Source organism: Canis lupus, chromosome 1 (assembly GCF_003254725.2).
Source record: "Canis lupus dingo isolate Sandy chromosome 1, ASM325472v2, whole genome shotgun sequence".
Classification (NCBI taxonomy): domain Eukaryota; kingdom Metazoa; phylum Chordata; class Mammalia; order Carnivora; family Canidae; genus Canis; species Canis lupus.
In genome coordinates, this window is record NC_064243.1 from 36,255,323 (window position 1) to 36,281,683 (window position 26,361).

General features: G+C 37.6%; 1 long non-coding RNA gene across 4 annotated transcripts in view; it reads left to right on the forward strand.

Moving 5' to 3' along the window:
* The first annotated feature begins 24,419 nt into the window (after positions 1-24,419).
* Positions 24,420-26,361, forward strand: part of LOC118351272 (uncharacterized) — a 69,907-nt gene continuing 67,965 nt past the window's right edge. For all 4 annotated transcript variants that reach the window (XR_004806472.2, XR_004806473.2, XR_004806477.2 and 1 more), the window contains exon 1: positions 24,420-24,695. This is a non-coding gene — a long non-coding RNA (uncharacterized LOC118351272). The remainder of the gene's footprint in view (positions 24,696-26,361) is intronic.

Here is a 26,361-nt window from a genome sequence, read left to right on the forward strand (position 1 = left end):
GAGAAGCAAAGAGGACATGAAGTCATGGAGGATTTCTTGTTTTAATTTAATTTTAATTTTCTTTTTTTAATTGAAAGGGGACATGAAGTCATGGAGGATTTCTTTTTGTTTAGTTGATATTTAAAGTGTGTTTATATGTCAGTTGGAATAACCCATCAGAGAAGAATAGATTAACAAGAGAGAGAAAGTTAGTTAATTGTACAAATGACATCCTTGAGAAGGAGACTGTACACAGTAAGTGGAGGGATAGTGGTGGCTGGAGGAGGAGTATTTCTTTTGTTGTAATAGTGAAGCAATCAAAGAATGAGTCAAGCACTAAGAGGTTAGTGAGAGAATGGACTTCTTCTAGGCCAGAAGTTTTCAAAGTTTCTCTGCAAGGGCAAGATAGTAAATACTAGAGACTTTTCAGGCCAGACTGTCTCAGTTGCCACCACTCGGCTCTGCTGCTGCCTCATGAAATCAATCAGACACAACATCAGCAAGTGAGCACGGCTGTGTTCCACGAAAAGTACTTTATGGACACTGAAATTTGATTTTTCATGTGTCATGAAATAATTTTTCTTTCTCTTCTTTCCCAGTCATTTTATAATGTAAAACACATTTTTAGCTCATAGGTAGAGAGAGGAAGCTGGGGACCAGATTTGAGCTGCGGGCTATAATTTGCAGAAGTCTGCTCTGCACTTACTGTAACTATTTTAGTATTAGGTGTGAACCAGGGCCGCCATCATCTGAGAGCATGGAGAATGTGGGTATGGGATGATAAATTATGAGAGGTGTTAAAGAAAACCAAAGCCACACAGTGGTTAAAGTGGTAAAAACAGATTTCAATCAGGAACTCTTACAATAAGGGAAAAGAGATTTCTGTATAGAGCTGGACTCAATTTCAAATCGACAACAACAAGTGGGATTGATAAACCAAGAAGCAGGCTTGGGGTGGGGTCAGTGGATAGAAACTACTGAGGAGACATCAAGGGTGGAGGAGGGGGGATGTCCTCACTCATCTGAGTGAACAGGATTCCTGCTGAAGGTGAGAGGGATCATACATCACTGAGGGGGTTGATGGAGGATGAGGAATTTGATCAGGTATTGAGGGAGATCTGATATCAAAGATGAGAGATTCTCACTAAACTGACTTAGCAGGGTGTTTGCTAAAACCAGGCCAGGTAGGCCTATTTGAGAAGGGGGGTTTCAGGAGCCTGACTAATGTTTGGTCAGAAGAGAGGCTTTGTTAGAGGAGAAGAGAAGATGTAGCATAATCGCTTTGAAGTGAGCCGGATAAACTTTATTAAGGTTATATAGTAGAACTATTTTGCCAAGTTAATTGTCCAATTGAGATTTGTGGTGAAAAAAAAAATTAGAAAAAAGCAAATGAAGGTGAGTTCATCGAAACCAGCTGTGTGAATTTCTCCAGGCTCATCCAAGCTGACTGGGTGCCGGTGAGATGCAGGAAGTTGCTCAGGTACCACTAGAACTGAGTGTTGCTGATGGAAGTTGAAGGAGAGGGATGCAAAGGCATTAGCAGTGTTGGTTCTGCCCTGAACCCCAAATAGCTATAGGAAGTGAGGATGTTAGCATTTTATAATTCAGTGAGAACATGGCGTTACTGGAGGTCTCCGCAAAGTCAACACATTATGGCATTGGAGTTACCAGCGTACCCTGAAATACAAAGTTGAGAGTCTGAAAGAGAAGTTAGGAGGTGATACATTAGAAATGGTGAGCTCTATTGATGAGGTGTGGCCCTGAGTTGCATGGCTAAGGTAGGGTTGAGAGAAGAATTGGAACTAACAGCAAGAACCTAGGAAATGTCAACAATGTTTGTTGATATCATTCAAGCCAGCAGGAATGGTGGAGATTGAGGCCAGCATTCAGGTCCTCAAAGACTCCAGTGAGTAAGGGGGAAAGATTAAGGGGCTGTATTTGAAGGAAATAGTAGTGGTTTTGAAGAAGGAGTTTTGAAGTTGGCCTATACTCAATTCAAGAAAGCAGGTGGAATATTTTGTTTTGTTTTCTTTGTTTTCCAGAAGAAGAAAGAAATTCTGGCCCGTCAACATCTAGGCAGGTATTTATTGTTTGTTTTCGATTGACTGTTTCCATGAATTAAATATTCTAACTGAAATGCTTCTCTCTGGGTCCAGTTTAGAACTTTTATACTGCCTTCTTGTTGATTATGTTTCGATTAGGATCACTAGTCTTTTTAACTGTGTCACACAAAGGAGTGCCCTTCTTAGACTTTCAAATAGCTCCCAAATAGTACTTAAGAGCTCTCTGTTCTTCATAATACTCAAACTAAAATTCAAAATGTAGCACATAAAGCACAGTTTAGCTGCATATCTGCATATTGTTGGTAAAATGTATGAATTTGCCTTTGACCCGCTTCGCAAGAATCAATAAGCCATTGCAAATGCAAAACACAGAAGTGGGAAGAAACAGTTTTCTCTCTGGGCTGAAGCCACATTGCTTCTTCTAGCTGAAGACTAAAAATCCCCTTAAAGAAGCTCTGGGTATCATAGTCCCAAAACATAGGACAGCAGTTGGGTCATACAACATTCACTGAGAAGTTTGGAAAGAGCCAGTGTTTCCTAGCACCGGTAGGGGGCAGTAAACACAGGCTAGTTAATATTGGCTGGACCCACAGAGATAACTGAACTGGTCAGTTGTCAAGAGTTTATTATCCATCCGATAAGAACTTGAGAGCAAATCATTAACATAAGGATCAGATTTTTTTAAGATCAAGAGAAACAAGATTGTTTATGGAAAAAATAGGAAACGGATGAAATGAACATTTTTAAAAGAAAATGACAGATTAGCATAATTGACTTAAAAGCAACTGAAAGGCTGCATAGACTAATAACCATTAGAAAAATCAAATTCTAGTAAAATTTATTCCTTTACCTATTCACCCACCCAAAAAAATACCATGCCAAGTTTATAGGCAAATGTTTACAAGTTTTTAATGAGTAGTTAAACCGTATCTTTAAAAAAATGTGCCTAAAAAATATTTTAAAAGATAAAACTATCTGACTTATTTTTATTACCTTGATATAAAAACTGGAAAAAAACAGTACAAGACATAAAATTGTAGGCCAGGAAATTGAACCTAACAGTGTATTACAAATAATCATCATAACCAAGTTGGTCCATTGCAGAATGAAATGGTAGTTCAACATTAGAATATCTGTCAATATGATGCTCTACATTACCTGGAGATTAATAATGAACCACTTGCAGAAAAAAAGCATTTGATAAAGTTCAACATCAACTAATGATAAATCTGGTAGCAATAAAAACTCTTAGCAAGCCAAGAGCAAAATGGAATTGCCTTAGCCTGGTAAAGGATATAAAATATCAAAAGTAAATATGATGTTCAATGGTCGACTATTAGAGTGTATTCCCATTAAATTCAGGAATAAGACACCATGCTTGCTACACCCGCTCTTGCTTACCCTGAGACTGTAAGTCCTGGTCATTTTAATAAGAAAAAGAAATAAAAGGGAAGATATGATGATCAGAAAGCCAACGGTAAAACTGAAACTGTCATTGCTTCAAATTCTTAGTATCTCTTAAGAAACAAATTAAGAAAATAAGTGGGCAAACTCTGGGCTAAAAAGGAGCTTGACCATATGCGAAATTCAGTAATGTTTCATTACATCACCCATAGCAAATGAAAGAATGTAATAGAAAAAGTAACACCAGTTGCAACACTACAAGAAATATGGAAGTCCTTTTTGAGAGCTAGCCCAAAGTATGGCTGGGCTGAGGGTTTAAAAAGATGAATGAATGTTATTTCAGGGGATAGGTGGAAGCAGAATAGAGCAGAGTCAAGCAGTATAATGTTTTCAATGACATGTCGGTGCTCTAGACTCCTGTTTTTGGTTGTGTTAAGTCCAATAATTCTCCCCACTGGATGGTTGCCCTTCTTAAGCATCTGCTTGTTACTCTGCCAAAGACTGAGCTCCTGGAGGGCCTGTGTCTCCTTCACCTCTGTATCTTTAGTGCCTGACAGTGCTGGGCACAGGGGAGGGCACAACATAGCTTCTTGAATGGCTGACGTGCAGAAGAGATTTTTTTGTGTACATATTTTTATACATTTTCTACATGCTTGGTCACCTGATCTGATAGATTGGAAATGTTTTTGTGTGGTGCTGCCCACATGTGGAAGGTTGATATTATAACTTGCATATCACATAATGATACCATATCTTAAAAATTAGATATCTTATAATGCTTGGTCAAAAGAGACTCATCTATACAAACTTTAAGCCAAGTTTGTGTTTGTGATAAAGTGCACTTTTCCCAAGAAAAGGTTAAGCAGGGCAGTATTTCAAAATAAGGTCAAGCCCAGAGGCTACTGAAAATATACCCTGTCAAGGATTCTATGTAGGCCCCTACCACTTGATTGGGAGTTGCATACGCCATTCATTTGGAGCATTTACCACTCAGGTTTTTGTTTTGAAGTAATCAAACCAGGATCAAATTTCTTATTCCTGCTTTCTCCATTAAATGATCTATTTTAGTGGCTTCTGATAGATTACCTTTTGCAAACTGACTCAATCTCAGAGAGGGATATAGGATTGTTTTGCTGCACTCCATGCCCTATCCTATCCCTGCAGCATCTGTGGCTATGCTGGTATTGTAAGTGCATTGCTGTTTTTCTTTATGATTGCATTTTTGTCCTAATAGAAAAACAGCAATAGTTTATATTTTTACACTGTTTTATAGTTTATAATTTTCTGGGTTTTTTTCAAATAAAAAAAATTCCTGTCTTCAAATAAAATCTTACTTAGAAGCTTAACATAGATAAGTAGATTAAATGACCATACTCTGTGTAGAAGGTGGGAGGAAAGATGTGTCTCAGATTCTGAAGAGCTCCTAGCACTTGGGGGAATAAAACCACAAAGCCACTGAAATGATTATTACCTCAATCCTTCAAACCAGATTGGGCTTGTATTTTTCATTCGAATTTTCCAAGTAACTGAATTTAAGCAAACACTCAAGACCTTCTGCTAGTAATTTGGAATCTAAGAAAGATTACCAGGCTCCGGCCAATATCTTTTCAAAGGAACCTGGTAATTTTTTCACAAAAATGATGGGTAATTACAACCTTGGTAAAAATGAATCTTACATGTGAAATGAGTAACCATACATAGATTTTAGTTAAAGTTATCTTACACATAAATATTTTTCTTCAACTGAAAATTGATCCAACGGATTAAATAAATTATGATACATCCTTTCAATGGACACTTTTGCAGTCCTTAAAAAGAATAAGGCACTCTATATGTACTGAAACAAAGTAATTTTATTGTTAAATGGAAGCAAATAAGAACAGTGTCTTGCATATAGTTTTTAATGTGCTATCATTTGTGTAAAAATGTATACATGTATTCTTGTATGCATGTATGTATATGTATATGAATAGAGTATAATGGAAGGATATACCAGACATTGACACTAGTCCTTCCAGACGAGGGACAGGATGACTGGGGACTCCGGGTGAGAGGAAGAATTACTTTTGGCCTTATATCATGGTATATTTGGAATTTATATCACCTGCATTTAACCACAATTAGAAAGTATTTTATATAAAAACTTGGCCTATGACAATGCATTTTTAGTAAGGGCTACTTTCTGACTCTCAACCATATCATGTTCCCCATAATATGTTCGCATGCCACTCTATACCACGTCTTTAAATTATTGATCAATTGGCCATTATTCAGCTATTTTGTGATTAATTGATTAATATCAATCTCTTTCACAAGACTGCGCTCCAGAAGATCAGGATCCTATTTTTGCTCTTATAGGGAAAAATTGTCTAGGACTTGAAAATGTGTAAAAAGAGGTTACTGGATGTCCTTTCCTTTTCTAGTGGATCCTCTAAACATGATCTGACTCTCTAAGGGTCTGCATCTTTGATTGTTTTTCTACTAAGCTATTTGAGAGCTCTGTATGTGCAGAACTTACATAAAACTGGTAGCTATGAAAATTATTCTTGTCCACAGGACTGCAAAAAAATTTGTGATAACTTATGTATGCCTTATTAAAAAGGTAATAGCCCAAACATGACATTTTTTTTTGCCTTATAGAATACTGACCAGTTATGCATCTATTAGTCAATTAATTACAGAATGCTTGATTATAAAATCTAAATGAGCATGGATTACACACACACACACACACACACACACATACACTTCTTTGAACCGGTTTTTTAACATTTTAGCACAAAGTCAGAACCTGTGAAGGATAAAAAAAAAAAAAAAAAAAGAACCTGTGAAGGATCTGAGATGTTCTCTTAACTTGCAGAAATATCATACTCTGAATAGGATGTCACACCTTTGTTATTCACAGCAATAGCAGCATGGCATTGGGTCCTCATGCCCAACACCTCAGTAGGTGATGTGATGAGAGCCAGAGTGCACAGGGGGGTTATACCACAGGATAGAAATTCCAAAATTGTTATTCTCAGAGCTTACATAGGAGCTAGAGTATCTACCTCTCTTCCTCCTAAAGTAAGAGAGATTATTTTTTACTTAGAATGTAAACATATTCTATCCTTTTTTGAAGGGAGGGAAGATTATGCTGGAAAGTACGTCGTTGGGTGCTGGGAGAGTTAAGAATGATTTTATTCATCTGAATGGGAGCAGATATCTCTAAAAGAGGCAAACAAATTAAAATGGAATATCCTTAAAATGTAACGAGCAAATGCTGCTGGCAGAGAAAAAGGAGATATTCCCTTTCACTGTAGCATGGCAATTTCAGTGATCGGAGGCCCACACTGTGCAGAGATATGAAGTAATATAAGATGGATTGGTTGCTAACAGTTACCTCATTAATAAGTTGAATAAAATCTTTGACATGTATTCACCTTGTAATTATACAAAAGTCAGAATTTTACTTCTGCAAATTTTTCTTGAGAAATCACAATGTCTTTCATAGTATCCAAAAATAAGAGAGGTTCAATAAATATTTATTGAATAAATAAATAATAAATAGATTTAAAAATGCAAGAATTTAATTTGTTCTATTTTCCAAAAATGAGTATAGAACCTTAATGACTTAAACAATATTGCAGAAAATGCCTATCCTCCCTTCCCTTTTCCATTTTTTTTACTGGTAGGACTTGTGAAATAAGTATTATTAATTGAACTGACTTTATTCTAAAAATAGGTTTGTCTCATTTTGCACATTATGTGCTGCGTTCCTTCACTTCTTTTCAAGAGACTAGCCCTTAGACATAACATATCTTGTACCAGCTAGCAGTGAGAAGGGCTCGATGCTCATATGTGATGCTTTGAGAAGGAGAAAGGGCCTAAATAGGCAAGTTCTAAATTCTTTTGATTGCAGTTTATATTGATTAGGACTCTTTTGCTTACAAATAACAGGAAATCAATTCAAACTATTCTAAACAAAAAAAAAAAAAGAAAATTTATTGAAGGGATAATGGACAAAGTCATTGAATTTGAGGGTAATAAGCATCTGAATCTTAGGAATAAAACTAAAGATTGCAGTGCTGTAGGGAACCCCGAGAGCCCTTTTTCCATCTCTCATTTCTGTCACTTTCTTTGGACATATGTTTCATTACTCTCTCGTACCACTTTCTTATTTGCTGCATGGCCTGGTAGAAAATGGCTGGTGCTTCCTACTTCTAAGTAACAGTTACTTATTACAGACTGGTGACCCACTAGGAGAAAAGATCTCTTGCTCACTCAGACTAAACAATTGCATTCCAATTCCCCGGAAAGAGACTGATTACCCAGCTGGGTCAGGTATCCAATCAATGAGACCAGAGGGTGTGGGCATGGACTGACACACTATACAGATATGTGTTGGTTTCTGGCATGACCTTGTGGATAGCAGGGAAGAAGGTAATTTCTAGAAAAGTAGAGTTAGTCAGAAAACTCCGTAAGGACTCACTAGAGTGACTTTCAAAACAATTTGTGAAAAAGGAGAATATCAACCCAGCAAATTGGGAAAGCCTAAGAGAGGGCAAAGTCACAGTCTGGGAATTAAGGAAAAGAATGGAGACTGTAGTTATGGGAAAACAGAATAAATGAGACTCAGGGAGAATGGAGAAGGTGGAAATTTTCCAGTAAGGTGACAATGATGCTTCATGTTTTCCTAGAGGTGTTTGAAAGTTTAACAAACAAATTTATGAAACTGTTTTGTTCAATAGAATTTTCTGCCATGGTGGAAATGTTCTTTACCTTTACTACCCAATTCAGCAGTCTATTAGCCACCTGTGGCTATTGAACTCTTGGAACGTAGCTAATGTGACTGAGCAACTGAATTTTACATTTTATTTAACTTTAATTAAATTGAAATAGACACATGTGGCTACCATATTGGATAGTGCAGCCTCATACTGAGGAACTGAATCTGCAGACAATGGTACTACCACAAATAAAAATAGAACCCACAACTTACAGCAAGTTACCAAGGAAACCAACCCACTTATCTATAATAGTCAGCCCGGGAGGCCAGTCTGCTATATGTCAGACTTGTAGGAAGGTAGGCCATTATGTGTAGTAACAACCAGGAAGTCAATCAACCACTGCTGTAACATTCAGCCTCAAATGTTCAGGACTTGATCAGTAATGGATAGTTTCACTAATTTTTCCCCATGTTTCCAACTTAGGATTAATTAGGAGAAGCCAAATATGTACCCCTGACCAATCACGTAAGGATGCTCCACTTCCAGTTGGCTGGCTACAGCTTCCTCATACCAACAGCGTCCAATCTGGGCACACCTGAAGCTATCTCTTTCTTCCCCTATAAAGCTTTCCCACTCCTCTGCCTGCCTTTGAGTTTCTGCCAAAATGCAAGTGATGATGGTTGACTTTCTTGCTGTAGCAACTGTGAATAAATAGCCTTTGCTTGTTCTCATTAGTGTGGTCTTTGTTTATTTCCACATAGCATTGATTTGATATGCTTTTATTCTTTCACAGGAACCTAGGTGGAGAGTTAGAGATGACCATGCCTTTAATTGGTTTGGCATGTGGTTCTTCGTGCTGTATTCTCATGGTATCCTAATGGGAAACCATATTTTTTAAAAAATGATAACCTAAATCAGCCTTAATATGAGGACATGCATTCAGTTGTCTATGTGTATTTATTACATGTGCCTGTTCATAAGCATACAGTTTAAGTTGGCCAGAGTGCACACAAAAACATAGGATTCTCAGGGTGCCTGGGTGGCTCAGTTGGTTAAACATCTTGCTCTTGATTTTGGCTCAGGTTATGATCTCAGGGCTATGAGATTGAGCCCCGTGTCAGGCTCTGTGTCAAACTCCCTGCTTAAGATACTCTCTCTCACTCCCAATTCTGGGAAAACAGAGAGTTGCAGAAGGGGAGGTGGGTGAGAGGATAGGATAACTGGGTGATGGGCATTAAGGAGGGCACATGATGAGATAAGCACTGGGTGTTATAATATATGTTGGCAAATTAAATAAAAAAAGATTTTCTCTCTTTCTCTCTCTCTTCCTCTCTAATAAATAAAAACATAAGAAAAAATAGGATTCCCAGTTAAATCTGAATTTTAGATAAAAAACAAATTAATTTTTCATATTATTATTTACATGTAATATTTGTCCTATTATTCTTAAAAAGTGATTCATTGTTTACCTGAAGTTAAAATTTAAGTTGGCATCCTATATTTTATCTTGTAGCATTAGTATACATGGTCTTCTCAATGTGTGACCATCTCTTATACAGCCTCATGCTGGGTATGTTTGATATAGGAAGAAACTTCAGGAGACAGGATAGGCAGAACCAGAAATGTTTCTGGTTACCCAACTTTGTCATGTCCCCCTTTTCTTAGGTGGAAGGAAAGAGTCAGAGGACAGTAAAACAGGAAGATATAGCAGATGGCTGGGAAGTTTACATTTGCTCAGGTGGGCCAAGGGTACCAGAGTGGTTGGAATCCCCAGGAGAGCAGCCCTGTGTCACCTATAGCATCTGTGCTTAGTGGTTCAGTGTTGTGCAGGGTTCCCAGGGAGAATCTATAGCCTCTGTAATCTTTCCAGGTACTGAGAAATACTGTTCATCTCACTGAATTTAGATAGATTTCTGTGTCTGCTTGTCTCCTGATTCTGGCTCGGCAAATATACAGAGCTCACTCATTCTTAACAATTTTAATGAGATTTTACTGTGTGCCAGACATTGTTCCAGTTGCTAGAAATATTGCTGAGAGTAAGACAAAAAAAAAAAAGATCCCTGCCATTATGGATCTTATACTCTACTTTAGGTGAAAGATAAATGGGCAACAAATAAATGACTATATATGAACTGATAGCAGTAAATGATATGAATAAAAATTACACATGATAAGTAGAAAGAAAGTGTCCAGATTCAAGAGCCAATTTCTCTCCCAAATCATCAAAATAACCTGATAAAGCAAAGCTGAGTAACCATCTCTGTGATTTCAGTGCTGAAAGGGAGAGCTGTACCTTGACAATGTCAGAAACTGCCTCCAACATGGAGAAAGGAAGTGGGATCATGAGAGTTTGGAGGGTCTGGTGTAAGGCAGGTTTTTCAATATCAGGCCTCGTTGGGATTGGTATACACAAAGAAGCTTGGGTTTAGAAGAGAGCTTTGAAGAGGAAACTCTGATAAGCCCAGATGAGCAGTCTGTTGCTCTAAGAATTTACCTGAATTAATTCTGGTGTTGCTTACAAATGGATATTGAGGATTTCCTAAAATAAGCAATAACATTATCTACAGATTAATGTTTCTGAGCAACAGTTTCTTAAGATGGCAAAGTCCTGTTCCTGCACATAGTGAGCTGTGTGGTTGAGATCATTTGAGGGCTAGGTACTGTTTTGGTTTGGGTTGTAAGGGAAGGCCTCTGAAGTTGATGACGTCTAAGTAGAGGCCTGAATGATATGAAGGGTGAGCCACGAGCAGTGCTGGAAGAGAGCATTCCAGGGAAGAGAAAGACAAGGACCAAGGCTCTGGAATGGGAATGATTTTGAATTTTCAATGACCAGTGAGAGAACCAGTGTGTCTGGGGAGCCTAGTGAGCAAGGGAGATACTACTTTGGAGATATGGTCAAAATCTAGCTTATTCAGGACAATCTTAACCCCAGGAAGGGGTTTGGATTGAATTCTAAGTAATATGGAAAGTCATTAATGGTTTTCAAAAAGAGGAGTGAGCTAATTTACAGGTTTAAAGAACTCCTTGGGCAGGATACCAGTTTTGGCAAGGAGGGTATTACAGTTGTCCAGGTGAAAGATCAGGTGGCTTGGTCTTGGTTGTAGTTCTGGAGGTGAGAAGTCACTGATGTAGCAATATATTTTAAGGTAGATGGGGTAGATGTGTGGCGTGAGGAAAAAAGAGGAACCAAGGGTAACTACTAGTATTTTGGCCTGAACAACTAGGTGAAAAGTTACGCTATGGGTTATAGACTGTATTGTGTTCTCCTCAAATTTATATGTTGAATTACTAACTCCCAATGTGACTATATTTGGAGATAGTGCCTTTTGGGTGGTAATTGAAGTTAAAAGAGTTCATAAAGGTAGGTCCCTAATCTTATTGGACTAGTATTCACTGGAGATCTCTTTTTCTTTATGCTCATACAGAAAATAGACCATGTTAGGACACAGTAAGAAGGTAGCCATCTGTAAGACAGAAAGAGACCTCTCCCCAGCACCAACCCTGATGGCACTTTGTTCTTAACTTCTGGCGTCCAGAACCGTGAGATTATACATTTCTGTTGTTTAAATCACCCAGTCTGTGGTATTCTGTTATGGCAGCCCTAGCAGGCTAGTAACCTGTCGCTGTATATAGAACACTATGGAAAGAATAGATTTGTTGGGATGGGAGGGTGGGCTGAAAATCAAGAGTTCTTGTGGAGATGTGGTTGGTTATATGAGTCTTAAAATCAAGGTAAACAATGTTAAGATATAGTAATGGAGTCAGTTGGGTGGCTCAGAGACTTTGATTATTTTTCTGTTCTTCCTTAAACATCTGACTCCATCATCACCATCAGCTTCCCATCCTGCCTTCTCCAATACTTGTTGCTTTAATGCCATTTCTTATCTTCTTACTGAAAACTGCTTTGTGAAAAAGACTAGCTGTGGTGGAGTATAAAAATCTCTGGACTGGATATCAAATATGCTCCATTCAGGTGCCATCGCTTATCATTTCTAGCCAGGAAGTCTTGGGCAACCAATATACTTACCTCACTAGGCACCAAGCTTCTTCCCCAAATAAGGATAAGAATAAAGATATTTGCCTTAGACGGTTACTGTGAAATAACAACAGTGCAGGAGAAAAATGAATGTGAAAGCATTTTACAAAGCGAAAATTTCACTAAAAATGCATAGGTAGGTTCATTAGTTTTCAATTACATTTTGGTGTGGTGAGTTAGTTTCCTTGGGGTGATTGCACATACAAATATTTGACCCATGCAAAATATGTCTGGAATTAATGGTGCAAGAGAACTTCTATTCACTTGCTTTCCCTAAATCTCTTCAAATAAATAAGTGACTAATCTATTTACAACTGAAACCAGTATGGCCCTCAATTCTCTTTGGAATGTGTCTATTTCTTTGCACAAATAGACTGCCTTGTTCTAGAAGATATAATACAGAGCATAGCATAGAATTATAGAATCATAGAATGTTAAAGTAAAATAATCCTCATATGTATTTCTAAGGATGGCAAAATTGCAATTTAAATCACTGCTTCCCTATCCTTTGACCATGTTTGATGGAAAACATCACCTATCCAAGACATTGGAGTACACTTTTCTACTAAACTATTACATAGCTTCAAATCCTTTTCTTAAATCCTTTAATCCTTTTCTTTGTAGTATTCATGTAGCTTGCCATCCAGTTTTAGTGAGTAAATTTCATTTCCCATCTGTGATTTTAGTTAAAGCCCCTCATTATTCATGTGGAAAAACTGAGACACTGAAAATTAGTCCAACAGTGCTTAATGTTTTCAGTAGGTGCTAAAACTATCCAAGCACATAGTTGATTCCATTACTATTCTTGTGTAAAATTAATGTGCTTGTTATGAATGTGTGTGTCATCTCCCTGATATCTCCCCACAACCTATGTCCAGATCATATAGATGATTCCTCGTTTGAAGTATTTCTTTTTGATTGAAGATACACCTAGAGAAGCTAGAGATGGCATTCATCTAACAAATCTTTCTTGATCAACATTGGCAGTATTGAGGCATTGTTTCCTTAGAGATATGGCTCTTGTCTTTTGCCTAATAATTAATTATTAAGTGAGTAAAATTAAAGTGAGGACAGGGATTATTAGATTCTTATAATCTGTTGTTTATTATATTACAACTAAGATCTTCCATTTTTAAATCTCTTTGAAGTTCTGAAAAAGACAAGCAGAGAGGTCTCTTCTCCTTTGATCTTCTTAAGGACAGTGATACATTAAGGGATGCTATCATTTCTCTGGCTGCCAAAATAAGATACTAATAACACTGTAATCTCTCTAAATATAATATCCCTCCTACAATATCTTCCTTTGACTAGCATAATTGAGTATTCACAGGGGCCTCTTAATGAAACTTCCCATGTTTGTGGTCACTTTTGTTTCATTTAATTAGCAGTCTGCATGAATAAGGAAAGGAAAATGTCAACTCATTTCTAAGAATGGATGAAACTGAAGGTACCTAAATTAGAAGACTCACTTTCCTTTTGGGCTAAGCAAGCCCCAAATACAAGAGCCCTCATGTTACAATATATCTTGTCACCTAATCTTACCTATAAATTTGCAAACCTTTCATCAGACTACTCTTGTAACAAGATGCCAAATTGGACTCTTCCTATCTCAATGTTAATTGAGGCCAAAGACAGTAAGTGCTAGGTGCCTCCTTCAAACGTGAATTTTAACTCAAACTACTATGGTTGAATTCACTCTTAAACCACACTGAAGTTCTAAAACTTGTTCAGTTATTGAAGGTAAAGAGAATTGGAGAGGATTTCTTTGGAGAAATCCACCCTTTTGAGATTGTTCTATCAAAAGAGAAAAGCATGTGTGTATAGGGGGCAGTGCTTCCTAATCCCAAATCTAGTGAGAGGAACTCCAATGAGATTACATTGAGAGCTTGGTATGGAATCTTTGAAGGTGTAGGACACAGATGCATGAGGTTTGGTTCATGCTTGAGGAAGCTAAGGTGGCTGGTGGCATGGAAGTGGACTGTATCTGGTAAAGTACTACCTGCCTTCCTGCAGATCAGAGAGCATGAATTCTAGGGACCAAATGTGGAGCCCACACAGGTAATGTCAGCCTGAGATAATTTTTTAAAGGGCTTTAAAGGGATTTCCAATTACAGTAGTACGAAAAAAACTGGTGAATCCTCTCAAACAAGCCGGACAGAATTTGAAAGAATTCTTTCTTTCTTTCTTTCTTTCTTTCTTTCTTTCTTTCTTTCTTTCTTTCTTTCTTTCTTTCTTCTTTCTTTCTTTCTTTCTTTCTTTCTTTCTTTCTTTCTTTCCTTCTTTCTTTTCTTCTTTCTTCTTTCAAGAAAGTTAGGGCTCTGAGCCAGAGAGCCCAAATTGTGTGGACCACAATTTGAAAAGCAAATATTCTTCAAAAACAGGAATGCTCTGCATAAAAATAGCAGAAGTGTATGGCCTTTTTGCTTGAGCTACTTTCATTCTCTCTCCCACCCAGTAGAGTTAGCAATAAATGTTGGTTTACCAGCTAGGAGGTGGTCAAAAAACCCAGCAGCTTTATTGTCAGATGGGACAGAATCTATTTGGGGAAGGTGACAAAAATCAATAGCCATGTCAAACAAAACTGAAAAATTTGGCAGAAAATAAGTAGAGAAGAACTGTACATTTATTTGCCCAGGCTTGTGGTCCTAGTTAAGGTGAGCAGTGGACTAGCTGAGGAAGTCCTGGAAAAGAAAGATCTATTAAAGGACTGAAAAGCTCTCCATACTTCCTTTATTTACTAGGAAACTATTTATCCCAGCTTTATTGCAGTAGAAACTGTAAATCAAGAGACCTGAGAAATTGCTGCAACTTGAAATGTACTTGCCAGGGGCTCCTGGGTGGCTCAGTCCATTGCGCATCTGCCTGTGGCTTGGGTTGTGATCCCAGTGCTCTGGGATTGATCTCTGTATGGGGCTCCCTGCTCAGTGGGGGAGTCTGCTTCTCCTTCTCCCTCTGCCTCTCCCTCTCCATTCATGCTCTGTCTCTGGCTTTCTCAATCTCAAATAAATAAATAAAATCTTTAAAAAGAAAGAAGAAAGAAAGAATGAATAAATGAACTACTCTTGCCAGTCCATATACAGATCAATAAGCAGAAGGCATCAACCCAAATTACTGGGTTATCACTAAGCTATGCAGCCACAAAGATGACCTATAACAATAAAAATTGAGAAAAGTGAACCAAATCATCAGTAGGTGCACATTGTGGGCAGGCAAGCATTGCCATTTATATCCAGGCAAATGAAAACAAATCTCAAAGAAATAAAACAGAATCCATGGTTGCTATAATTGGTTATCTAAATTGTCCTGTTTTTAACCAAAAATTATAAGACATGTACAGAAATAGGAAAATGTGACCCTTACTTTACTCAAGGAAAGACACTCAAGAAACAATAGAAACCCACCCTTAGTAAGCCCATCTATGGGCTTTCATAGACAGATTTCAAAGCAGATATTATAAATATGCTCAGAGAACTAGGGAAAAAGACTATAACAATGACTCAGCAAACAGAAAACATGAGAATAGAAACTCTAAAAAAGAAAAAACAAATAAAATTCTAGAATTAAAAATTGCAAAAACTGAAATGAGGAATTCACAGGGTGGGCTCAAGAGCAGATTTGAGATGGCAAGAGAAATTATTAGTAAACTTGACATTGGATAAATCTGCAGAACAGAGAGAAAAAAGATGGAAGAAAAACGAACAGTCTTAGCATCTGGTGGGATAATGTCAGTGTACTAATATACTTGTGATGGGCCTCCCAGAAAGAAAGGAAAGAGAAAACAGTATTTGAAGAAATAATGGCTGAAAAATTCCCCATCTGAAGAAAACAGTTATTTTCAATTCCAAAGAGTTCAACAGATGTCAAGTGAGATAATCACAAAAGACCTAATTCTGGGGCTTCATGGTACAACTGATGGATGATAAAAACAAAGAGAAAGTACTGAAAGTATCAAGAAAAAGGTGACTCATTACATGTAGGGGAGTTTCAATATAATGAATGGTTGACTTCTCATCCAAAACAATGGAGTCCAAAAAAAATGTTGAGAAAATGAAGAGAAAAATAACTGTGCATTAAGAATTTTGTATCCAAAGAAATTCTCTTTCAAAAGTGAAAGAAAGCTATCTCCAGATAAAAACTGGGGAAATTTGTTGTTGACAGACATGTCGTACTAGAAATTCTAAAGGAACTCCTTCAGGCTGAAAGGAAATATCAGACAGTGACTTGAATTCACAGGAAGAAATGCAATAAATATGTGAGCATATATAAGACTGTATTGCGTGTATTTATATGTATGTATGTGTGTGTGTATGTGTGTGTGTGTGTGTGTGTGTTTGTGTATTCCTCTCTTTTACAGAGATGTTGGCCTGCCAGTGAGGAGCCAGCCAGTGAAAAGGCAGGATGGTAAACTCAAGGGGAATCAAGAGTAGTTAGTTGGGCACAGGACCCTGTGAATGACGAGGATTGCAATCAGAGGGGCCCACAAGGAGGATCTGTGAAGAAGGCACAAAAGTGCCCTTGAGAAAAGAATAAGCTTTAAATACTTGCCAGATTTAGAGAGCATGAAGCCAGCTTTAGACAGGAATAGTCAAGTCAGAAATTTCCAATCCCTCCCTACTCCTCCTTTCACCTGGCTCTACTTTCATTCTGGCAAGGGTTGAAGAAGCAGTTAGCGGGTGGGGAGAAAGAGAGAAGAAGCCAACCACACCCCTTCCAAGTGGTAGACGGCCCACCTATAACAAGCTCTGACTCAAGACAAGGAGAGAGACAAGCCTCGCCTTCTAATGGGAATTGAATTGTGGACTGATATAGAACTGGACAGTTTTGATTACTGGCTTGTCTGTGAATGAAAGGATCTATAGAGCTGTTCACTACCTGAGAAAGGACAGAAGAGTTTCGAGTCTGCTTACCCAGGAGCAGAGGACATTCTACCCCTTGCCCTTACCCCACAGGTTTAAAGAGTAAATGGGAGCCAAAAGTAATGTTCCTTTTATAAATTCATCTCATCCTTCCCGTGTGTTACACATAAATGGTATCCTTGCTTGTTCTTTGCCATCATTGAGATCTCCAAAACCTCAATTCATTTTTTTCTTCCTGTTCATTCTTCCTATGATTTTTCACTTTCTTAGCTATTCAAAGCAGTTCTCAGAATTTGTTACTTCAACCAAACTCTTCCCTATGTGTTTAATGATTACCTCTGTTTGTCCATCACACAAATCTTGAATCAATCTCGCCTTAGAGAAAATCCCCCACCTGAGTTCTTGGCACCAGGATTACTTAGTGGCCTCCAGTTTCAGATGGGCCATTTATACACTCATCAAGACTTTCATCTGCCTCTAGTCAGTTTCCTTTCCCATTCACTCCATGGTTATCACAGATGTTAACCACACTGTTCAAATTTCTTTTTCTATACCAGCTCTTTCCTCTTTTAGCTGGTGAAGAAGCTGCTATCTACCTCTTTTAGCTGGTGAAGAAGCTGCTATCTACCTTTCAAAGATAATTGAAGTTGAAGTGGGATATAAAGAGGAAAAATTTAATGCTCACTCACATTGTGCTTCTTGCCCTCTAGCCTTAGGAAAAGAAGCTTCTATTTATAGCTGAATTTGAGTTCATTCATCCTTTCCCATCTCTTCTATATTTACCCCTCTTCTCTATTTTTAAACTTATTCTCTTCACTGTCTTCTGAGCATCTTATGCACATGCTAAAGGTGTTCTCACTTTAAAATTATCCCTTCTGTCAGACCCTGTATTCCTTCACATAAAGCCCTATATCAGGGCACCCTTTTACAACCAAGTCTATTGAAAAGGGGTCTCTATTTTCTGTCTATATTTTTTTAGAACCCATAACTTTCCTCCTTAAAATAGATGTTTACACCTTGTATTTGACAAATAAAATATATTTTCTCATTAGCCCTGTGAGATTGGATACTGTTGATGACTCTTCCTACTGTAGACTCTCTCCTCCTGTGAGGACCTTCTGGGACCCCACTCTCTTCTGGTTATCTTTCTTCCTCCCTGATGCTTCATTCCCTTTGCCCACCCCCTTATTTCTGAGAGTTCTGTTATTAGAGTTTTATTCTTTTACTCTATTTTTTCTGTCTAAATGATGGCATCTGATCTCAAAGTTTTAACTGTGGACTTGTATAACCTGGGTCCCTGGACCGGAGAGCTGTGTATCCAAGTGCTTGGACTTCTTTGCTTGGATTTCCATCTCCCAAGCACTACAAAGTGTCTAACAGTCATCTTATCTCATCCCAGCACACGTACCTTGCTTATCTTGGTAAATGGCATCCCCTATCATTTTACTATTGAAACCATTTACCTGAGATGAATTCTCACCTATGTAATTTACTTATTTTTATCTACTCATATTCAATTGATTTTCATATCATATAGATTTTACCACCTTGGCATTTAGCCTATAGTTCTTAACCTCTTCTGTAAAAGTCTCAGTCTAGACCCTCAAAGCTCTAATGAGCAATTACTACATTCTGTTTCTACAACTCTGCCAGACAAATGTTTTAAAATGCACTGTCTTTAATCTCCATGGCTTTCAAGTTAAAGCCTAAATTTTTTATCAGATTTATAAGGTCTTGCATAATATAGTCTCTGCCTCTCTCTCACACACTGTTCCCTACCTCCCTGGATGCAATCCTTGCTCCTTACCTTCCCAAAATAGCTTAGGTCTTTTTATCTTCACTCAACTATTTGTTCTTACTCAAATCTACTATGTGTTTCATGCCTCAGTCCCCACAGCATGCTATCCCCACTGCTCCTATGCCTTCCCCTATTGGCCCCTTACGCTTCAAGTCTCAAAACTTTCTCTTCTTAATTTCTGTTTCCTCCCTTATTTCTGTTTTCACTCTAATCTATAAAAATACTGTTGTGTCACCTGGGATTCAGGCGGGTTTCCTGTAAGGTTCTTGGGGGCAGAACCTCATCTCATACATTATTGTATATATAACACAGAGCATAGTGCCTGGCACATGGTAGGCATTTATCAATATGTCTTCAACATAACTGAGTACTAGCAATAAGTTGCTCTGTGTCTATACAGCACACTTTTTTTTTTTTTTTTTACCAGTCATATTCTTTCAGGCTCTGTGTGGGGGTCAGGACTGACAGCCCATATTTAAATAGGTCCAATTTCATCACTTGCAGCCAAGCTGCAGGTGGACTCCTAGATCTTTCTTTGGATTACTACTAAGATCCTTTAGTGAGCACTCAGGCAGTCAGTTAAAGTGGAACATGTTATACCCCATTATTGTTTCTCTTATTTATGTATCTATTTTAAAAATAAATAATCAAGAATTTTGGAATACATGCTGTATAAACTCAGTCAATATTTTAGTGTGTGGCACAGTGCAGGTCATCTAAGCTTCTTAAATTAACTGGCCTAGGGCTATGTCTTCATTTTTTTCTAGAAAAACAAAGGCATGTGGGGTTCGATGACTTGCCAAAGAAGGTTTCTAAGTTTTTGGTGAAGTAGAAAGAAATGCTCGCTTTTCTTATATCCAGGCCTGGACCCCTTCCCATGTCCTTTTTAAATGAACCAGAAAATGAAATTGAGGTGTAATAGAAACATTCTTCTCATATTGCTAGTTTTTTAGATTTAATTTTTTTTTACTTCATTCATTCTCTTATCACCCAGTCCATCAAACAATATTGGCTGACTAACTACCCTTTACATAAGACATGGTGCTACAGATGACTTACAGCCACCCAGAGCTGATCTTAAATCTCACCCTGCCACCTAGAAGTTGTGGGATCTTGGACCAATTGGTAACCCTCCTTAAGTCCCATTTTCCTACCAAGTAGAATGGGTTTGGAGGAATTATAAAAAGTGTGATTGACTCTGACCCTAAAGATTTGTTCTTTAACTGGATGCATGTGCATGGTAATCCATAGAATAACAATGCCATAGCATAAAGGTATCATTGCTGGGCTGCAGTTCCGTGTGAGGTAGTTAGGGTACAGGAGAAGGGAAGGGTCAGCTGGAATCCCAAAATTGTGAAGTTGTGAATAGAAGCCACTGATTTCTTTTTTGTAAACTTTAAGTGCCTTCTTGGCTCAGTGATGGTAGAAGAAATTGCCCTCTTTAAATCTCTTCCCATCCTCACTTGTTTTCCTCTATTGCCTCTCTCTGTGGTGGCTGTCCTCCTTTAACCCAAGTCTTTTATATGGTGCTTATTTTTCACAAACTATTAGCCTGTCATGCAGGCTTATTTTCTACCTTCTCCTTCTTTAGAACTTGGAAAGCTCATTGGTCTAGTTGATAAAGCCATGGCTTGAAGCTCCAGAATTCTAGAGATCTAATCCCGGGACAGAAAATCTATGGTGAACTCAGGGAAAGAAGCTGTTATCACTGTATTTTGTTTTACTGACTTTGTAGATTCGATATAAGTATAACCTGAAGAATGGATGTCAGATACTCTGCTTAAGAATTGATAATTCAAGATAGTTTATGTATTGAACACATATTAATAAAACAACCTTTTGAAAGTAGAGTCCCTTCTATGGATTGATTCCTTTTTTGTTTGTCCCACCATACCTTTGAAAATTGTCAAGAGAGATACATTCTATAGCTACAACACAAATAATGTTGATGAAGAAAGGCTGCTTAGCAAAACATCTGAGTTTCCCCTGCATGGTTTCTTCTGTTCCTGACCCCAACATCCACCCCAAACATCAAGGGGCAAGTCATACTCCATTTGTGAAGCAAATGCTTCCCTTTATTTGAAGTATAGTCAGGATATACCAAACGCCTGGGTTGTTTTTTCTTAGTAGCAGGGAAAACCAGGTAAATGGAAGGGGTGGTCCAAGCACTAATCTCTCTGTCAATCTAGGCAGAAGTGAGTTAAGAAAAGATATCACAAAAGAGTTGGTGACACTCTTCCTTACCCTATAGTGCTCATGTTGAGAGGCATGGATTTCTGAGCAAGCAAAGTTCTTTTTTTTCTTAAAGATATTTATTTATTTATTTAGTTAGTTAGTTAGTTAGTTAGTTAGTTAGTTAGTTGTTAGCTAGTTAGTTAGTTATGAGAAACAGAGAGAGGCAGATACATAGGCAGAGGGAGAAGCAGGGTCCATGCAGGGAGCCTGATGCAGGGAGCCTGATGCAGGGCTCTATCCCAGAACCTCAGGATCATGACCTGAGCCAAACGCAGATGCTAAACTAATGAGCCACCCATGTGCCCTAGAAAGGTTCTTTTTAACAACTACTTTCTTCTAGCATTAGAAATAAAGAGACTAAAATCTTGAGATAATCCTTGGGAGAAAGTAGAGTAATACAACTCTTATTCTTGATGCCAAGTAATTGTTTTGCCTTCTGGATTATGGCTATGAAAAATTTGTGAGACCCTAGTTGGTGATGATTTTCAGGCATGTCTCTTCAGCTCCCTAAAAATCCTCATGGACTTGATTCATTGAAGATTCATTAAAAATCCTTAATTATGAAAAAAAATCTTTAATTATGGCCAATTATAATTTAGGTAAATGGCTTGGAAAAGTGTATCATAGAATTTAGGAATATAGAAATAAGCAGAAATTATGAAATTTAGGGAAAGCATGGTGAAAGGATGATTTACTTAGAAGTAAATAGTGCAAAATGGGACAAAAATCTTCCATATTCAAGGATAAGGTGACCTGATAAGGCCAAGGCCAAGCAAAAAAAAAAAAAAAAAAGCAATATTGATTAAAGTAGTTACTGATGAGCTTTGGGACATTCTTCAAGTACATTCACTTCTGTTATCCAATGCCATTGCAAATACAAAGGACACTGTGATATGTCTGTGAATCATTCATGAAGTGACGTTAAAATGTTCTCTTTAATTAGTGATGACAACCGGCTGGCCAGTTTAAGGGCCTCAGTGGACTGGATTAGATTAAGTCCACCAGGGAGAGTGTTCCGTAACCCAGCACATGGGAGAAAGTCCTCCCACCTCATCAGAGCTTCAGTGAGAGTAAACTCTATGTCTGAGCTGGCTGGGAAAAAAAAAAAAAAAGAAAAAGAAAACAGCCTTTTGACTTTTAGAAGAGACTTTTTAAAAGTGGGCATAATTGGAGCAATGCATTTTCTAGGAGAATGAGACATAAAGGAAATTGACTCCACAGAAAGCAAAGGCCTTTTTATATTAAAAAGGAAGAAATGAAAAACAGTGTGCCTGACTCTCCCAGGGATCCAGAGAATGCACTTTTCTAGGGAGTAGAATAAGTATTATGTTTTCGAAATCCCATGTTTTTTTCCCCAGGATGCCAGCCGACACAGAGAATCTCTAGACTGAAATTGATGGTACCTGCCTTGTGCCAGTTAAAAATGGCATGGCCTCTTCAGAAGACAATTTGACAGTTTCTTTCAAAGCTAAACATGGTCTTACCATATGATCCAGTGTTTATAATCCTAAGTATCTACCCCAATGAGTTGAAAGTTTACATCCATACAAACCTGCATATGGATATTTATAGCGTTTTTATTCATAACTGCCAAACTTGGAAGCAACCGAAATGTTCTTCAATAGGTGAATGGATAAACAAATTTTGATACATCTACACAATGGGATATTACACAGCAAAAAAATAGAGCTATCAAGCCACAGAAAGACACAGAGGAAACTTAGGTGCATATGGCTAAATGAAAGAAGCCTGTCTGAAAAGACTACATACATAAGATTCCATCTATATGATGTTCTGGAAAAAGACAAAACTACAGACACTAAAAAAGATCAGTGGTTGCCACAACTCAAGGTGGGGGTGGGGTGGGGATGGTATGAATAAATGGAGAACAAGGAATTTTTATAGTAATAAATCTCTTCTGTATGTTACTGTGATGGTGGGTACATGACATGTATTTGCCAAATCTCATAGAACTATACAACACGAAGAGTGGATCTCAATGTGACAGATGGACTTTACTTAATAGTAATATAGGAATATTGTTTCATCAATAGTAACTAATGTAAGATCTAATAATAGAGAAGACTTGGTCGGGGGACTGAGGACTTAAGGGAACTCTCTGTATATTTTGTTCAATTTTTCCATAAACCTTTAATTACTCTAAAAAATAAAGTCTATTAAAAAAAAACTTTGGTATCCTACTGGACTCAGGAGTAGAGATGAGAGAAGGTAGTGGGGTGGTGGGGGGCGGGGGGATCAATGGAAGGAAGACAAAATATCACCTCTTTCCTCAAACAGTATATTAAAGAGTCCAACGTGATCCAAATCACACTTTCTAATTAATGTTAGAATAAACACCAGCTTCTGAGGCTGGAAGAAATCAGCACTAGATTGGGATATGGACCAAAGATCAGTTGCCCAAATATTTCTTGGCCCAAATATTGAAGCAGAGGAATATAGTCTCTTTAATGATGTATTAGTGCCTGATTTTTCACAGAAAGTTATTTGCAAGATGGGCTATGACCTGAGTTATAGAACAGACCATTAAAACTTCAAAAGAAGATTTTTATTATATCCACAGTGCTGGTCAATGTCAGTGAAGGGCAAGTAAGATTTCTGTTCTTGGGAGAAACAGCTGTGCCAGGCTATGACTCTATGTGCCGTCAGAGCATCATACGTTTAACTGTTTTTTTTCTAAGAGTGAGGATGAGTTGCCCTGTGATAAGCACCCACATTTGCCCAATCTATCCTTGCAGGCTGGCGTTGAGCCTGCATTTTAAGCCCAGACAGGAGACTTGTTTGTTCTTTCTAAGCATTGAGGACAAACCTCAGAGCACAGAACAATCTTTTAAAATATTAAAATCTGGTCATTTAATTCTCCTGCTTAAAACCGTCAAAGCTTCCCAGTGCTCTTAAAGTAATGCTCAACATTTTAAAAGAGCCTCCAAGGTCATACAGTGTATGACATGTATCCACCAGCTTTGTTTTCTGCCACCACGCTTTGCTCACAGTGTGCCAGGCATAGTGACCTTCTCAATGTTCCTTGAATTGTACAAGCTGCTCGTCCTTTCTGGAGCTTCTTTCCTTGGCACACCTCTCCCTCTATACTTATACAACCAATTTCCTCTCTTTATTCAAGTCTTAGATTAAATGTTACTTAAGAGGAAACTCCTTGTCTGAAGTCTCCAAAGGTAGGGGCCTGTGATTTTGTTACTGCACCTGGTACATTTTTATAACCATCATCATGATTGTAATTATTTAGCTATTTTTGTCTTTATTGGACTACAGACTTCATGAGGTTAGGAGTTGTCTCTGTCCCAGACACTGCTCTAACTTTATTCCTTGCTTAGGGTTTGGCACAAATTAGGTGGCTAAGAAATACTTTCTGATGACTGAATGATTGGTAACCATGAGCTTAGTCATTTTAGTCTCATGCTGAGATAGTTTTATGATGAAACTGCATTGCTGGAAGATCCTTGAAGACAAATATTTTAAGCTTAACAAAGGGGATTTGTTTTTAATGTAAAAAGGCAACAGCAGAACTCTAGCAGAAATAAAATTGCAAGAAAAATTCGGTCCTCATGCTTCAGAGAGTAAACCAATCACCATTTCAGGGTAAGTTGAAAGATTTTTTTTTTCCTCATCCATCAAAGTATTATAGTTGGCAGACTTCTTTATGAATTCACTTTTCTTCCTCTGAATGATCTTGGATGTGGCCTGGCACATTTCTCAGCGACACTACAAAGCAGAGCACCAGTACATTCCAAAAACAGAGCTGACTGTGTCCCCAGCTTAGTGCAAAAGGTGAATATCCAAAGGGTACCACTTTCTCAAAGAAGGTTTGGCCTACTACTCCTGAAAGCTGAAGGATGCTTGTGGCAAGTTAATTCATTTAGGTTCATATCTAGTGCTATGGTGGCCAAGCCCTTTAGAGTTCTGAAGAGGAGAGCTTCTGTTCTTAAAATAAAGGCAGCTGTGTTCCAGCTCCTGAAGAAGATCTCAGAGATGTTCTATCATCTCACAGCTCAGAGGCTCAAAACTCCTCTTTGTAAAGAGGGAGAGAATTTTCTTATTATCGTAGAATTCAGGATCTTGACAATTTTCATGATTAGCTCTTCTGAAACTTGAATGCAAATGAAAAGATATGATGTAGATTATGGTATTTTATGTGTTTATAAATATGCAATATATTAGTGTTTATTAATGCATTAACATTAGGTAGAGATCTTTCTAATATGAACATGTGTGTTCTTATTTAGTAAATTCAATGCCATGGAAATAATCCATTTTTCCTTGAACTGGTGGAATTCTCCATATCTCCATGCTATGAATATTAGTTTTTATTTTCTAGAATTATAATTGCAAATACAGAAACTGTGAAAGATTGGAATAATGTTTATAGACCCAAAGACATAATCTGAAAATTTTGTTTCTTGGAATTTAAATTACTAATATGAGTTTATTTTCTCCTTACTTGATCCTGCCCTCTAAAATTAAATGCCAAGGAAAATTCTGAGTAAGTCATCTAATTTGAGGAGTTCCATTTTTTGGAATACTTGTCATAAATTTAAGAGTTGTAATAATTAATAAATCTTTAACTATGTCTCCTACAGTAATCCACAGGGATGATATTTGTTTGATTTACACTTAGGGGAGAAAAACCCCCAAACCAAATTAATCTGATTTTTTGATGTCTAGTAATCAAGTGTTTTTACAGAGTTTAATAGGCAAATTGTAAATAGATCTGTGTGTGCCTGTGTGTGTGATTCTTTCATCACAACTCCCTATGGAGGAATAACTTTTATTTTATTAATGTTTTACTTTGATTGCTTATGCCAATGTAGGAATTGTACTTCTAGAAGGATAAAATTGTACTTCTAGAAGGATAAAACTAGTTGTAGGATAAAATTGTAGTCAGTAACTAGAGCATTACAAATAGAAGGCAAGTTGCATGAATAAAGGTGATAAAAGAGAAGGGAGACTAAGATAGTTTCTCCTATTTCTTAACTGGGAAAGAAAGATTTGTTTGTAGATGATGTGTAAAAATGATGACCTATGCAAAACATGAGCATTCCATAAATAAGGAAGCTAACATTGTGGGCCTACTATGTGCCTGATATTACATACACCTGTATTTCATTCAGTCTTTATGGTAGACTTGTGAAGTAACCGCTATCATCTACATTTCATAGAAGTTAAGTTTTGCCATAGTATATGTGAACAGTAGGGAACAGCTCTCTTTGACTCCAAATTTGATATCTTCCTATTATACTAATAATAT